Source organism: Passer domesticus, chromosome 1, assembly GCF_036417665.1.
Source record: "Passer domesticus isolate bPasDom1 chromosome 1, bPasDom1.hap1, whole genome shotgun sequence".
In the NCBI taxonomy this organism is placed as follows: Eukaryota; Metazoa; Chordata; class Aves; order Passeriformes; family Passeridae; genus Passer; species Passer domesticus.
The window spans coordinates 35,716,029-35,728,316 of record NC_087474.1 but is presented as its reverse complement, the minus strand read 5'-3'; the positions used below and the strand labels follow the sequence as shown (position 1 = coordinate 35,728,316).

Sequence of the window (12,288 nt, the reverse complement as noted above, 5' to 3'; positions counted from 1 at the left end):
CGTGCCCGCTCCGTGCACCGCTCGGGGCCCGCCACGGCCGCGCACGCCCTGAAAGTGAGCACAGAATCACAGAACAGCCTGGGCTGGAAGGGGCCCACACGCACCAGCTTAGCTCTGCCCTGCACATCCCCAAGAATCACACACCGTGTGCCTCAGAGCCTTGCCCGTTCTGTGGTTCTGGTTCACCGTGGCTCTGGCAAGAGCGGTGCCGGTGCAAGCCCACATTGGCTGCTGTAGCTGGAGCACGGAGGGGCAGGCAGAGCACAGTGGCAGAAATAGCTTCTGCTGGTGTGGAAAAAGTTGATGACTGTGCTCAGGTGAAGTACTTGGCTTGTATTAGGGAACAGTCACAGCCTGCTTGAGAGGAGAGGCAGGAGAGAGCTCGCACAAGTCCCATCCTTGCATCATCCCTTTCTGCCGCTGTGGAGGCAGGGAAGAAAAGACCGGCTTAGGGAAAGACCATTCTGGGGAAAAGAAAATTGTTGTGTGAAATACTTCTTATGATGAATAGTACAAAAGTATGAAAAAATAGTGTCTTTTGTATGGACAGTTAGTAGTCACTACACTGACAAATCACAGAATCATAGAATCATCAGGCTCGGAAGAGACCTCTAAAGTCATACAGTCCACCTAGCACTAACACTGTAACCACTAAACCAGGCCTAACCCCTAAACCACACCCAGCACCAAATCCAAATGCCTCTTAAACCCCTGTAGGAATGGTGACTGCACCAACTTCCCCAGGGCAACCTATTACAGTGCCTGACCACCTTAAGAGTGAAAAATTTGACCAAATCTGAGTCCCGCCCTGTCTCAGCTGAAGGCCATTTCCTCTGGTCCTCTCACTGCAGTCACAGTAGAAGTGACAGCTCCCACCTCAATGCACTCTCCTGTCAGAGAGTTGTAGAGAGGGATGAGGTTGCTCCTCCAGGGTAAACAGCCCCAGTACCCTCAGCTCTTCCTCATAAGACATTTTCTAGACCTTTCACGAGTCTTATTGCTCTTCTCTGGACACACTCCAGCACCTCAATGTCCTTTCTAAAGTGAGGGGCCCAAAACTGAGTGCAGTACAAACAACACCTCAAGAATGGCTCAGTCAGAAAGAGTTTAACCTGCTGAAAGAACTTGACTCGGCTGGGTGGGGTTTTTTTATGAGTGTGTGGTTAATTTTTTCTTTTTTCTAACCAGTGAGCATGTGGAGGGGCTGCAAGGAATGAGGCAGGAAGAGCAGCACCTGGAGCTCCCTCCACTCTTGCTGTGTCTGTCCTCACAGTGCGGCCAGCACATGAACACCTGAGGAGCCTGCGGGAAGGAAACAGAAACCAGCTCACTCCCAAGTACACCAGGGTGCTTGCAGCCCTGTTTCTTACTTAGTGAATCAAAAACATAAAGAAATGGGAAATGGGGAAATCATGCCTCATGCTCTTCCAGAGTGTTGCAGGCCAGTACCCTGTCAGACCTGTTTTTCAAGCACAGGGGTGTAGAAATGGCTTCCTACACACACTGGGCGAGCACAGGAGTCCCCTAGACCCCTTATCTTCAAACAGGAACAAGGCTGAAGAAGCTGATTGCCTAAACTATTTTGGTCTTTTCTTTGTGCTTAGATCCATCCTTCCATAATCAGCTAAAACAGACATGGTCTTCCACACAAGGGGCAAAATTTTATGTCTAAAAAGCCATGACACGGGCCATGAGACTCGGGGAGGAGCAGAATCTTCCTACCAGAAACTTCAGCTTCCTATGCAGTCAGGGAGAAGGCAAAGAAATTAAGTTTCTCCTTCCCCCTCCAATTCCACCTTGCTCTGTGCAAAAGCCAGTGTGGCTAAACAAGAACAGCAAGAATCTTGTTATTCCAATATACGACTAGAAACAAAGTGGGTCTGACATGTCCCTACCTCTGTATCAGCCTCTGCCCCTCTGTCATGCTTGTGCAAATTTTTATGGAGCTGCTTAGTAAGTAAAGCAGTAGCTGAAATAGCCAAGCCTGAAGAAGTACTTTGAAAATGAAAATAGGGTGATTGTCCTCAAAAGATTGCCTCATGAAGCTGTTGGAGTAAGCTGAGTAAGCAGAAAGGCAGCATTCTTCAGCCAGCTTTTCCAAGATGACATGTTTGCTCATTTCCACCATTGCTGAACCATCAGAGTCACAGGAAAAATGTTCCCATCATTTGTGCGTGTGATACAAAGACATGGACTTCAAGTCCCTGCTTGGTGACTCTCAGGGGGTCCTGCAAAGCCCACGGAGCTGACAACTGCAAAATCAGCTTCCCTGCCTGAGACAACAAGTAAGCAAAAGACTGTGGCATACTCTGATATAGTTAAAATGGAACCCATAAAAGCACTGGAAGTCCCCTGCCACCCTCAGACATGGAGTTCTGGGGCAGATTTTTGTCTCTGAGGGGTGGCCACCACCCATGGCAGCCCAGCAAGCTGGCACAGGGCAGCTACATCAGCGTGGCACTGTGCCCAACTTGTCAGCTCTGCCGGGAGAGTTTCCTCACTGCCCTGGGTCATGTCTTTCTCACAAAGATTTTACAGGGATGTCATAACTATACATCCTCACATATGCACAGTTGGAGCTTTCCTAATCCTGCATAATTATTAACATGAGAGCAATTAGACAGAAAGATCAAATAGCTTGTTATTAAAAAACCAGTGAAGAACATAAAGAGCTACCAATTGGCATAAGAAATCTTGATTCCAGAATACTAAAACCCATAACCTATGGAGTGTTTACTTTATATTGCATTATTTATATGCTATGGGATGTATCATTCAGATTCCACCTGTCCTGTGCTTTGTGGGAACTGTATAATTCATCATGTAGATCTCCAGGTAAAGGAGAAGTGACATCTTGTGTGGCTGGATAGCCTAATCCCACATTTTTATGGTAAGACTTTAGAATATTATTTTAAGTTCAGCTAAAACATTAGAGATTCTGATTTATAGCTAATTTTTTTTTCATCATTGAACTGATAAAGTAAGCTATAATGAGAACTTTCTGGATGATAGATGTCATTCTTCTGAGCGGTGCTATTAGCACTTGTCCAGTTTCAGGAATATTTATTAAAGAAAAAAAAAGACACACATATGGCTTGGTATAATTATGTAGCCCTTCAGAGTAAAAGAAATGTTCAAGAGAACACATATTCCTACAGTTAGGTTTATCTCCTTTTAATTTCTATTACTTTTTCCAAGTCTGTCAGCTTTACATATAATTTTACATTTTGTCAAATGAAGTTGATAACATTTATTTCACAGAAATAAAGGCCAACATTCATAAAGTACAATAACAAGCCAACACATGCCAGCATCTGTGAATGGAAAGGGGGATAGGATAAAGGCCTTGTTTTGGTAGGCAAACAAATTTCAGTTTGCATTTCACAAGGGATTATCATTAGTCTTGAGCAAACTCAGTGTCTGTGAACATCTTACATTATTCTTATGGACCACATAACCTTCTTCTGGTTTTGAAGAGCCTAGCTTGACTTTGCAGATATTTCTTTGATGTAACTTAAAGCCTTTTTTATTTTTTCCCCATATAGGAATTCGAACTGTACTATAACTTATCAGGTAGGTTATGGTAAAAAAAACTCACAAAGCTTCCTGATCTGCCAGATATTTCTTTGGACCATGAATAAAAGGTATTACTAGTATTATTTTGCTAGTATTTACTATTACTAATATTTCCTTTCTTCTGTCCATATTATCAAAATCATTCTTCACATGGTGTTGATATTTCTTTTCCCATGCTGCTTTCTTCTCTTTACTTCCCTTATTTTATCATTAGGTATTATTCTATGTCATCATCTTCTGAAAAGAACAAGAAGCTAATAATATTTCATGATTAGAAGTGGTCTTTGAATGGGCTTGTAATGAGGTAAAATGAGTTCACCCTTCTCTAGTTGTTTTGTATACAATATTCTCCTAATAGTGAGAAATACTTTGACAGAATCCCCTTAATTAAAACATTCAACAAGCTGAGAGCCTGTAGTAGCTGGCTTTGTAGATTTACACAGTACTCTACCTTAAGCAGTGGCTGGGCTGAATTCAAGGGTAAATTAATGTGATCTATGATTTCTTTAGGCCAAAGGTATTTTATACTCTCTTAGTTTTTTTTGTGGTTTTTTTATTTTATTTTAGTGTACTTAAACACCTTCAGAGTTACTTAATTACCCAGAATAATTTTGATTCACAATCACTGATTAATGTATGAGTTACATTCTTGTCCACTTACATGAATCCTTCACCCTTAGTCTGTTTTACTATAAAAAGCTTTGACAATGTTGGAGTGTGCTTCATGGGATGGGCTGTTGTTTCACTGATGAACTCCTTGTGCAAATATCAGATAATTTTTCTCTGTTGTAGGAATCAATTACAATTTCTTTTTCTTGCAAACAGTTGTGGGGTTTGCAGCTTTTTTCATAATATGGGGTTTTTTTAAGAGAAGAAATGCAAAAAACTGCTGACAGAAAGTTACTTTCCCACTGAAAGTTACTACAGCTTGTCTGTGGGCAGAGAGATTTTTTATTTAATTTAAAAAGTCCAGAAAAAAAGATGTTATAAATAAACAAACCAAAACTACTATTATGGCCCTTAGCCATAGGTGATCTAAAATCAAGCCAGGAACAGAAAACTGCAAAATTGTATACCAGCCACTGTTAGTAAAAGCAAAAACAACATTAGCACATTGAGAAAGGAATACTACATTTTGGTGTCAGTCTTTCTCTAGACTTTTCTATACCTTTGTGGCAGTATGCCTGTCGCAGAGGTGTGATGGACAGGGAGGAACAGAAGAGTGCTTGGCATAAGTGGTGCATTTGTTTGAAGTTGTAGGGCAGCACCTCAGCTGGGTTCAAGTGAGTTCGTTGATGGCACTTCTTGGAATTACTTATTCTTGGTGGTGTACTTTGATTAACTCTTTGAAAAAAAAATGGTGTTCAGATGTTATGAGGCAGGAACTGACAGTCATTCTGCAATAGCGTGGGAGTTTATAGTTTACTCAGCAAAAGCTTACGTGCTGGTGTATTTTAGAAATGTTGGTCACCTCAGTACTTGAGAACTCATTCTTTTTGGAGTCTCTTAGTTCTCCAGAACAGAAATTAATTGCATAGTTTCAGAGTTTAATTTCACTTACTATTTTTTTGTATTCATAGAACCACCATTTGGGCAAGGTCTCCACTGTGTAGTTCAGAACAGTTATGAACTCACATGACCCATCTGTCCCTGACCCAGCAAACTTACCTTGTTTACTGCGCACTGATAAATTCAGAGGATGGGGTCTTTCTCTTGATGAACTGACACAACTGGTCCAAAGTTTTCTGATGCCAAGCAAAGACCCTCACAGACTTCAGAAGTTGAGGGATCAAGCTGTAGTTTCAGACATCCAAAAATTAAAAAGGGCAATGAAAAACAGTGATGTCATACTGCAACCTTAATATAGCATATTTTTTAGAAGCATTGTGTAAAATCATTATAAACCACATTTTTACATATATATCTTCAGGATCAAATTTCACTTATAGTTGCTGAAAAGCTCTATTCACTGGAAAAGACACACAGCATAATTTTAGTCTGCAAGGAATAGAAAAGAGGCTTGCAACAGCATGCATCAGAGAAGAGCTTGTCAGTTTTATGAGGAAGAGAAGTGATGCACTGTTGGTAACAGGTCTGTCACAGCCTGGCCTTAGCATAACCAGACTGCATCTGTATCCTCATGCCTACCTGTCTCCTGTGTGACTTAGGCTGGACGTGTGTTTGATGGTGTTAAACTCACATTCCCAAAAGCCTGCTCTGGGAAACTAGAGAGTCTTTTCTGCTGTCTTTTGGGCATGTAGGAAGCAAATAATATTCTCCATGCTATGCCCCATGCCCACATCCCTGTGTTGTCAGTTGTTAGTCAATGCAGATCATTTAGCACAATGTGCTTCATCTGCCAGGAGAACGTGGATCCAGTTGACCCACTTATTTCACACTATGCTGGAAATATCAGACAGTGTATCTATATATATCATACGTGTTTGCCATAACAATAGGAACCAGGACAGATCTAGCTGGTTTTGCTGCTATCAGGATAATGCTGCTAGCTTGTGAAAGGTATTATGGGAAAACTCTTTGAATAGTTTTTGAGGTGAATCACAACGACTAGGTTTAGAAAATGATTAGGTAATGTACATCAGCATTTGTCAGCATTGCAGCGGACAGTAATACCATTGCAACATTTAATTACCAACATTTACATAAGGAAGGAGTCAAACAAAAAGGAGGCAATTGTAAAGAAATATTCACAACTATTTGATTTTAAATAAAAAGTGTGGTAGTTGTACAACATGAGGAAATCTTAAAAAAAACCAAATGTTTGTTAGCTTCTCCATTAATGTAAAGAGGCTGAAAAACTGTAGGCTCCAAAATACTTGCAGCAAAAAAAACCAAAAAACAACAAAACCAACTTGAACTTTCTGTATTTGTAAGGAACTACTTAGTTGTTAAAAGTAATTGATAGTCTTCCTTTTAGAAGTAATGAACTATGTCCATATTTACATTTTCTTTTCACTGAGAAACACAAAGGCAACATAATTTTTGTGTAATTCCCTAGTTGCTGCAAGAAGTTTCAAGTGTCATCAGCTCTTGATGAAATTAAAGTTTCTCCAAGTTTTGCAGCTTCATTTAAAGCTATCCTACAGGTTCTTTGAATGCAAACAAGTTTTTGGTTTCTTCCACAGAATATAAGTTTGTTGCTGTTTCTTTCTGAGAAGTTATTTTTCTCCTGTGCTTCCCATAAACAGTTGCAGTAACAGTACCTTACATATACAAAATCATGCATACAATTTAAAAAAATACTGGGAAAAAAGGCAATATAACAGCCATCTCTTTGTGTCCACTGTGTGCAAAAGGTATGAGCCACAACAGATATTGTCATCTGTGTCAGAGGTGGCTTCTGTGATGTTCATCAGTGTTGCTGTATATGTCATTGGTTAGGCCACTCTTAGGGGTTTTACTGTAAAATTTCTCCACCAAATGTTTCTGAAGGGAAAATAGTGATTAAATCAGTGTCTTTCAGAGATGGAAACTCTGAGGCCATATCAAAATTAGTCTTGATGACCAATACCTGACGACTCAGATTAAACTCACTTTTCTGAGAACCACATTGCAAAACAACACAAAACCCAAGGCTTTTCTTCCCTCCTTGTTCTTATGGGTAAAAGTTATATAGAAAATATTAGTTAAAGTGTGATAAGCTGTCTATCATGTGATTTGTTCCCAGTAACCACAGGAAAACTTTATCTGACCTTGTGGATGTGTGGGGAGGTTTAGGAAGAAGCATGTAATGCTTTTGCTAGAGACTGCATCCTCAATGCAGAAAGGTTAATGCAAGTAGAGGCCAGGCTCTAACCTGCCCTGACTAGTTAATTCAGCTGGTCATTTTATGAAAAGTAACCCTTGTTTTGGAGTTAAAGGGTTCAGGTGCAGAAAAAATTAGGGAGTGATGCAAGTTGTCATTAAATGATACAGAGGAGTTGGCAGGGAAGAAACTTTCTATTTCCTCCTTCCCACTCCCCACTTCACAGTTTGCCTCCCCCTGGTCATGCTGACACAACTAGATGTTGGGCTGTGAAATAAACCAGATCCCTGAAATGATCCAAGTAAAAATAATCCTTCAGAAATCTACAAATGAAGTATAACTCTAGCAGAGCTCTTGGAGACCAATTTTAATGCTTATTGTATTTAAAATAAATATGACAGAAATTATTAATTGTGTTATCAGAAAAACACTATTGTTAAGCATTATAAAGCAGTGCATCATGCTTTTATCAATTCATAGATTTTTATTTTTTTTTACAGCCAGAAGGGACTAAGTGTTAGGAAGATGATTTCAAGTTCATGGAGAACAAATGAATTGAATTTTGAGTGAAAAGTAAAAATTGACACCCTAAAGTTAAAACTGGATTGGCAGGATATCTAAAAATGCAACACTGAGTATTTTAAAATGAGAGAGATCTAACCTTAATGACAAGAAAACATGCAAGACCAAGTGTAAGCTTTTGAAAGATAAATTTATCCCACTTACATATTACTGCTCCTTGCTAAAGCTGTCTCTGCCTAGTTAAAAAAGATTGATGAAAAAATGCTAAAAAATAGAAATGGAAAAGTGTGCATTTCATACAAGTGAAGCAGCAAACAAGAGAATAAGCTGACTGACTAATAATCAATGTCTGTCTAAATTGTTGGCAGGGGTAACTTTTAAAACCAGTGCTCAAAGCCATGCAAAAGAGAAGAGATGGTATGTAATGGCACAGGACCTTCAATAATATGGCAGTGGCATTTTGGTTCCTAAATTATTTGTGTAACTTTCACTGTATTGTAATTCTGTTACTTTCACAAAATACATGTGAAAATTATGCTGTTTATGCTTTAACACTTAAATAATTGTCTGTGAAAGACAAGGTGATCAGAAAAAAATTATTAAAAGTGCCCTGATTGAAAGAGTAGTCTTAAAAGGGTGTTTTGGCCCTTTACCTGAATGATGCAACTTTCTGTTTTCAGTCTGCTTAGTTTCCTGGACTAGTGAGCACAGTTACAAAACACTTATTCAAGGAAATTTCATTTTGATTCCTGCAGCTTAGCCTGCAGCATAATTTTCTCATCTGCTTCTCTGTTTCACTCACTTACTTGAACGACTTTCTCTCCTCTGCTTGAGTTGAAGCAACCTTTCATCAGCATCGTTCCAACCATCTCTTTCTTTCAGCTTCATCACTACCAGATGTCATGGTGTAGTATTAACCTGTTTACATTTTAGATTCTCTCCTCCCACATGGTAGGTAGCTGGGACTTGTTTGGCTACAAAAAAAATAGTGGTGGGAAAACCTCTATTATTTTCTGGAGAAATTTTAAGGGAAGATTGAAAGATTCTCTGTATTTAACAAAATAGAAAATAATAAACCCAGATTTACTGAACCCTTCTATATTGCATGAAATTTTATAAGCTTGCCACAGCTTTGAGTAAAGGAGTAGCAGAAAAGGGCTTATCTACAATGCAATATAGTAATGAGATACTTCAGATGTTTCAGATTATGACAGTTTAGCCTTTTTTGGAACAGAAATATAACTTTTGAATATTAGTGTCATTTCAAAATCATTTGTTGCTTATCTCTAATAATATTTTTTCTTTAGAGTGTCATTTTATTCTTTGCATATTCATTAGGGTCTTGTTCTCAGCCATAACTTCTAAGACCTAATCTAACATGAACAAAACAATATTTAAATTAAAAAAAATTTGAACTCAGATTAGAGCACTCATATCTTCTGCAAGCTCTTTGCCTTGGTGCCAGGTAATATATTTCTCCTTCTGACATGAATACGCACATGGTTTTTCTAAGCTATATGTGGTAGATACCTTTGCAGTATTTCTTTCCCACATCCATATTTATCAAAAATCTTTTCAAAATGCTAATATAATCCTTAAATGTTGGGAAGAAAACATCAGTTAAAGGGGCAATTTCAAAGGGTCCATTTTCATTTCAGTTTACTGGTGTTTATTTCTTCTAAATGTTGAATTTTATCGCTTGTTATTTTTACCTAGGTTCCAGGCCTTTTGTGACCATTGTTTGGAGAAAGACAAGAGAACAGCGAAAGACTGGATGAAAGAGATTTACAACACCTTTTCCCTCGTTAGTTACATCCATGTAATTATAGCAAAGCACTGTGTGGGTACCACTTTGCCATGCACCTGAAGCATTTTTTCCTTGACAGTGCACTGACAGTTTAGTAACACAGCCCCTACTGTGACTGACAGTTGGTTTTGGACTAAATCATATAAAATTGAATAGGAGATGGTGGCTATTGGCTAGTTCAGCCAAAGTCTGTTTGGCAGAGTAGATTAACCTCCATGCAGCTCTGCATTATTGCACAGCTCCATGCGATGCTGGTGTCTGCAGCACAGGTTTACCCTTAGCTTGGCTACTAAGAGTAGCCAAAGGCAGCGCTGTAGAAAAGCAGAGAATCACTGGAAAGGCTTTCTTTAGCAGCAACAAAGATTACATGTGTGCCAAACACATCAATATGGCAGATGACCTGAGAGAACCAGTAGTTAAAACAATTTAGTCTTCTTAGGAATATTGTTCCTGGGGTAAAAGCTCAAACCTCAGCTCACTCAAAACAAAATTATTCTAGAGCATCATTTCTGTAGTTAACACCTTAGGACTGAAAAAATTAGTAAATGAATACTGTTGCTTCAACACTTTTATCTACTTCATTTAATATTTTCCAAGAGCCAGTTCAATGCCATCTGAATCTGTAAATTACAGAAATGAAAAGCATTTAAGTCTGTTGATTTGGGATAAAAGAAAATAGAATATTTCTACTGAAGAAGCCAAATATGAAGGTGATCTGAGAAATTGCATTAATATAAGCTTTTGCCAGGAATCACAGATGAGTCTAGTAATCAGTCATCAGGGAGAGATGAGAAAATGAACAGGAGATTAAGAAGAGGTTGAATGGAAACATGGTATTAGTCCTGCCATCTGATCTATGCCAGCAGAACCCACCTGTGTGAGTTTTCCAAACCAAGTTTGTGCTCTTCTCAAGGTTGCCAGGACTGCAAGATTAGGGCTCTCAGCTGATATGCACAGACCCCAGTGAGGGAGGAGATTGTCACGTATAGGCATGCTTTACTTGAGACACCTAGACCAGTTGAAATTCAGGGTAATTAAAAGTAGGAGCCCAGGATTAAATTGCTTTCTTCCAAATTGCTATCAAATTCGTGGAATAAGTTAGGGTAGCCAAGATACCAGCCCAAGGCTGACAGGTGTAAGACACAGACACTATATAGGAGAGCCATGCCCTTCTGCTGCAGCAGCTACAGGCCAAACAGGTGAAAGGAGGGTGTCTCCTGCCTTCAGGAAGCTGATCTGAGAGCCTAATTTCTCTTTGTAAACCCCAGAAAGATGTAGGCACCTGCATCAGTTAATTCAGGGTGCTGAAGTTAGAGAACATGATTACAGCCCTCAGAAAGTATTTACACAGACAGGTGGCCTTGTCCATTCACCCTTGGAAATACAAATCTTGTCCTCAGTGTTAGTGACCTTTCACTCCTGCCACCAAGACAAAGATGAGATTGAGTCTACTGTCGTGCAGTGCTGGAGTCCTTTTCCCTCTGCTGACTCCTGTCCTTCTCCAGGAGGTGACTTTATTGAAGTGCGGCAGTGGCAAAACTCTGCCTGGTGCTGAGCCTGCAGCTTCAGGCTGTCTTAATCCAGGCTGCTGTATCTCACCTCTTCTGCTTGGCCTCTGTCTGACTGTGAATTGCACTTAATTTAAATTCACACAGGGTGGAGGTGATATTTGCGCAGAGAGGTGGGGAAAATCCCACCCTTGAAAAAATGCTAGGATGGTGAAAAGTGGGCATGTTTTGTACATGGCCTTTGGCAGGTTCAAATGTTCAAATTAGAATGAAGCAAAATCAGGGCTTGAAGCATGGGACACTAGCATCTTCCATGTGAGTGTCCTAATATCCTGTACATTACTGGCTTCTTCAGAGTTGCCTTAGAACACTTGTTTCATCCTGACACAAAAAGGGAAATTTCTGAATTTTTGGCAGGATAGTAAAACCACCCAGCTACAGTCTCAAGGCATGCACCCTCTCTTCATGGGAGGTGAGCAATCACACGCCACGTTGTTCCCTCAGGTACTGGCCCAGCTCCACAGGCTGATAAAGAGGGATAATAGGTCTACAGCCCCACCTCCTTCCTTTGCCTTTTTGACATGCTGCTCCCCAAATCTGAGTGACAACAAAGGCTACCGTAGTTCTTGGGCTGCCTAGGACACCCACAAGGCAACCTGTCAGGTCCTGCATGGATGCCAAGGCTCAGCTGGGAGCAAATCCTCCACAGCACAAACAGCTCTGGAGACTCAAAAGCACTTCCTTCCTTTTCCAGCCGCTGGGTTACCTGAATTACTCCAGGGTCCAAAGTTTCCTTCCTACCCTGCCATTCCGCTCCTGCATCTCATGTCCCCTGCTGGCCAAACGTCACCTGTTAGAGGGGCAGGAAGCGGGGTGACATTAAACAGTCATCGGGAAGGCTCGCATAAAGCAGAAAGAGACTGACTGCTCCAGCCAGCGCTGGCAGGCGCGGCACAAACTTCCCCGCGCAGCGCTGCCAATGCAGCTCGCTCCTGACTGCGGCACACCTGCTTGCTGAGAGATGCGCTGCCCGTGCCAGGGCTGCCCACCGCACCGACTGCCGCGCTCCCGAGCAGGGCACACCGAGCCAAACCACCCCCTGCGCTCCG

The 12,288-nt window shown here is 40.6% G+C and overlaps 2 long non-coding RNA genes across 2 annotated transcripts; one reads left to right on the top strand and one right to left on the bottom strand.

Annotated features, from left to right (window-relative positions):
* The first annotated feature begins 398 nt into the window (after window positions 1–398).
* On the top strand, window positions 399–12,138 carry LOC135297023 (uncharacterized). Its single transcript, XR_010359032.1, has 3 exons — window positions 399–2,285; window positions 3,546–3,573; window positions 9,581–12,138. It is a non-coding gene; the product is annotated as an uncharacterized LOC135297023 (long non-coding RNA).
* On the bottom strand, window positions 4,851–8,824 carry LOC135297026 (uncharacterized). The gene is made up of 3 exons (XR_010359034.1): window positions 8,671–8,824; window positions 5,245–5,370; window positions 4,851–4,920 (listed from the first exon to the last, which is right to left on the bottom strand). It is a non-coding gene; the product is annotated as an uncharacterized LOC135297026 (long non-coding RNA).
* Window positions 12,139–12,288: the final 150 nt, after the last annotated feature.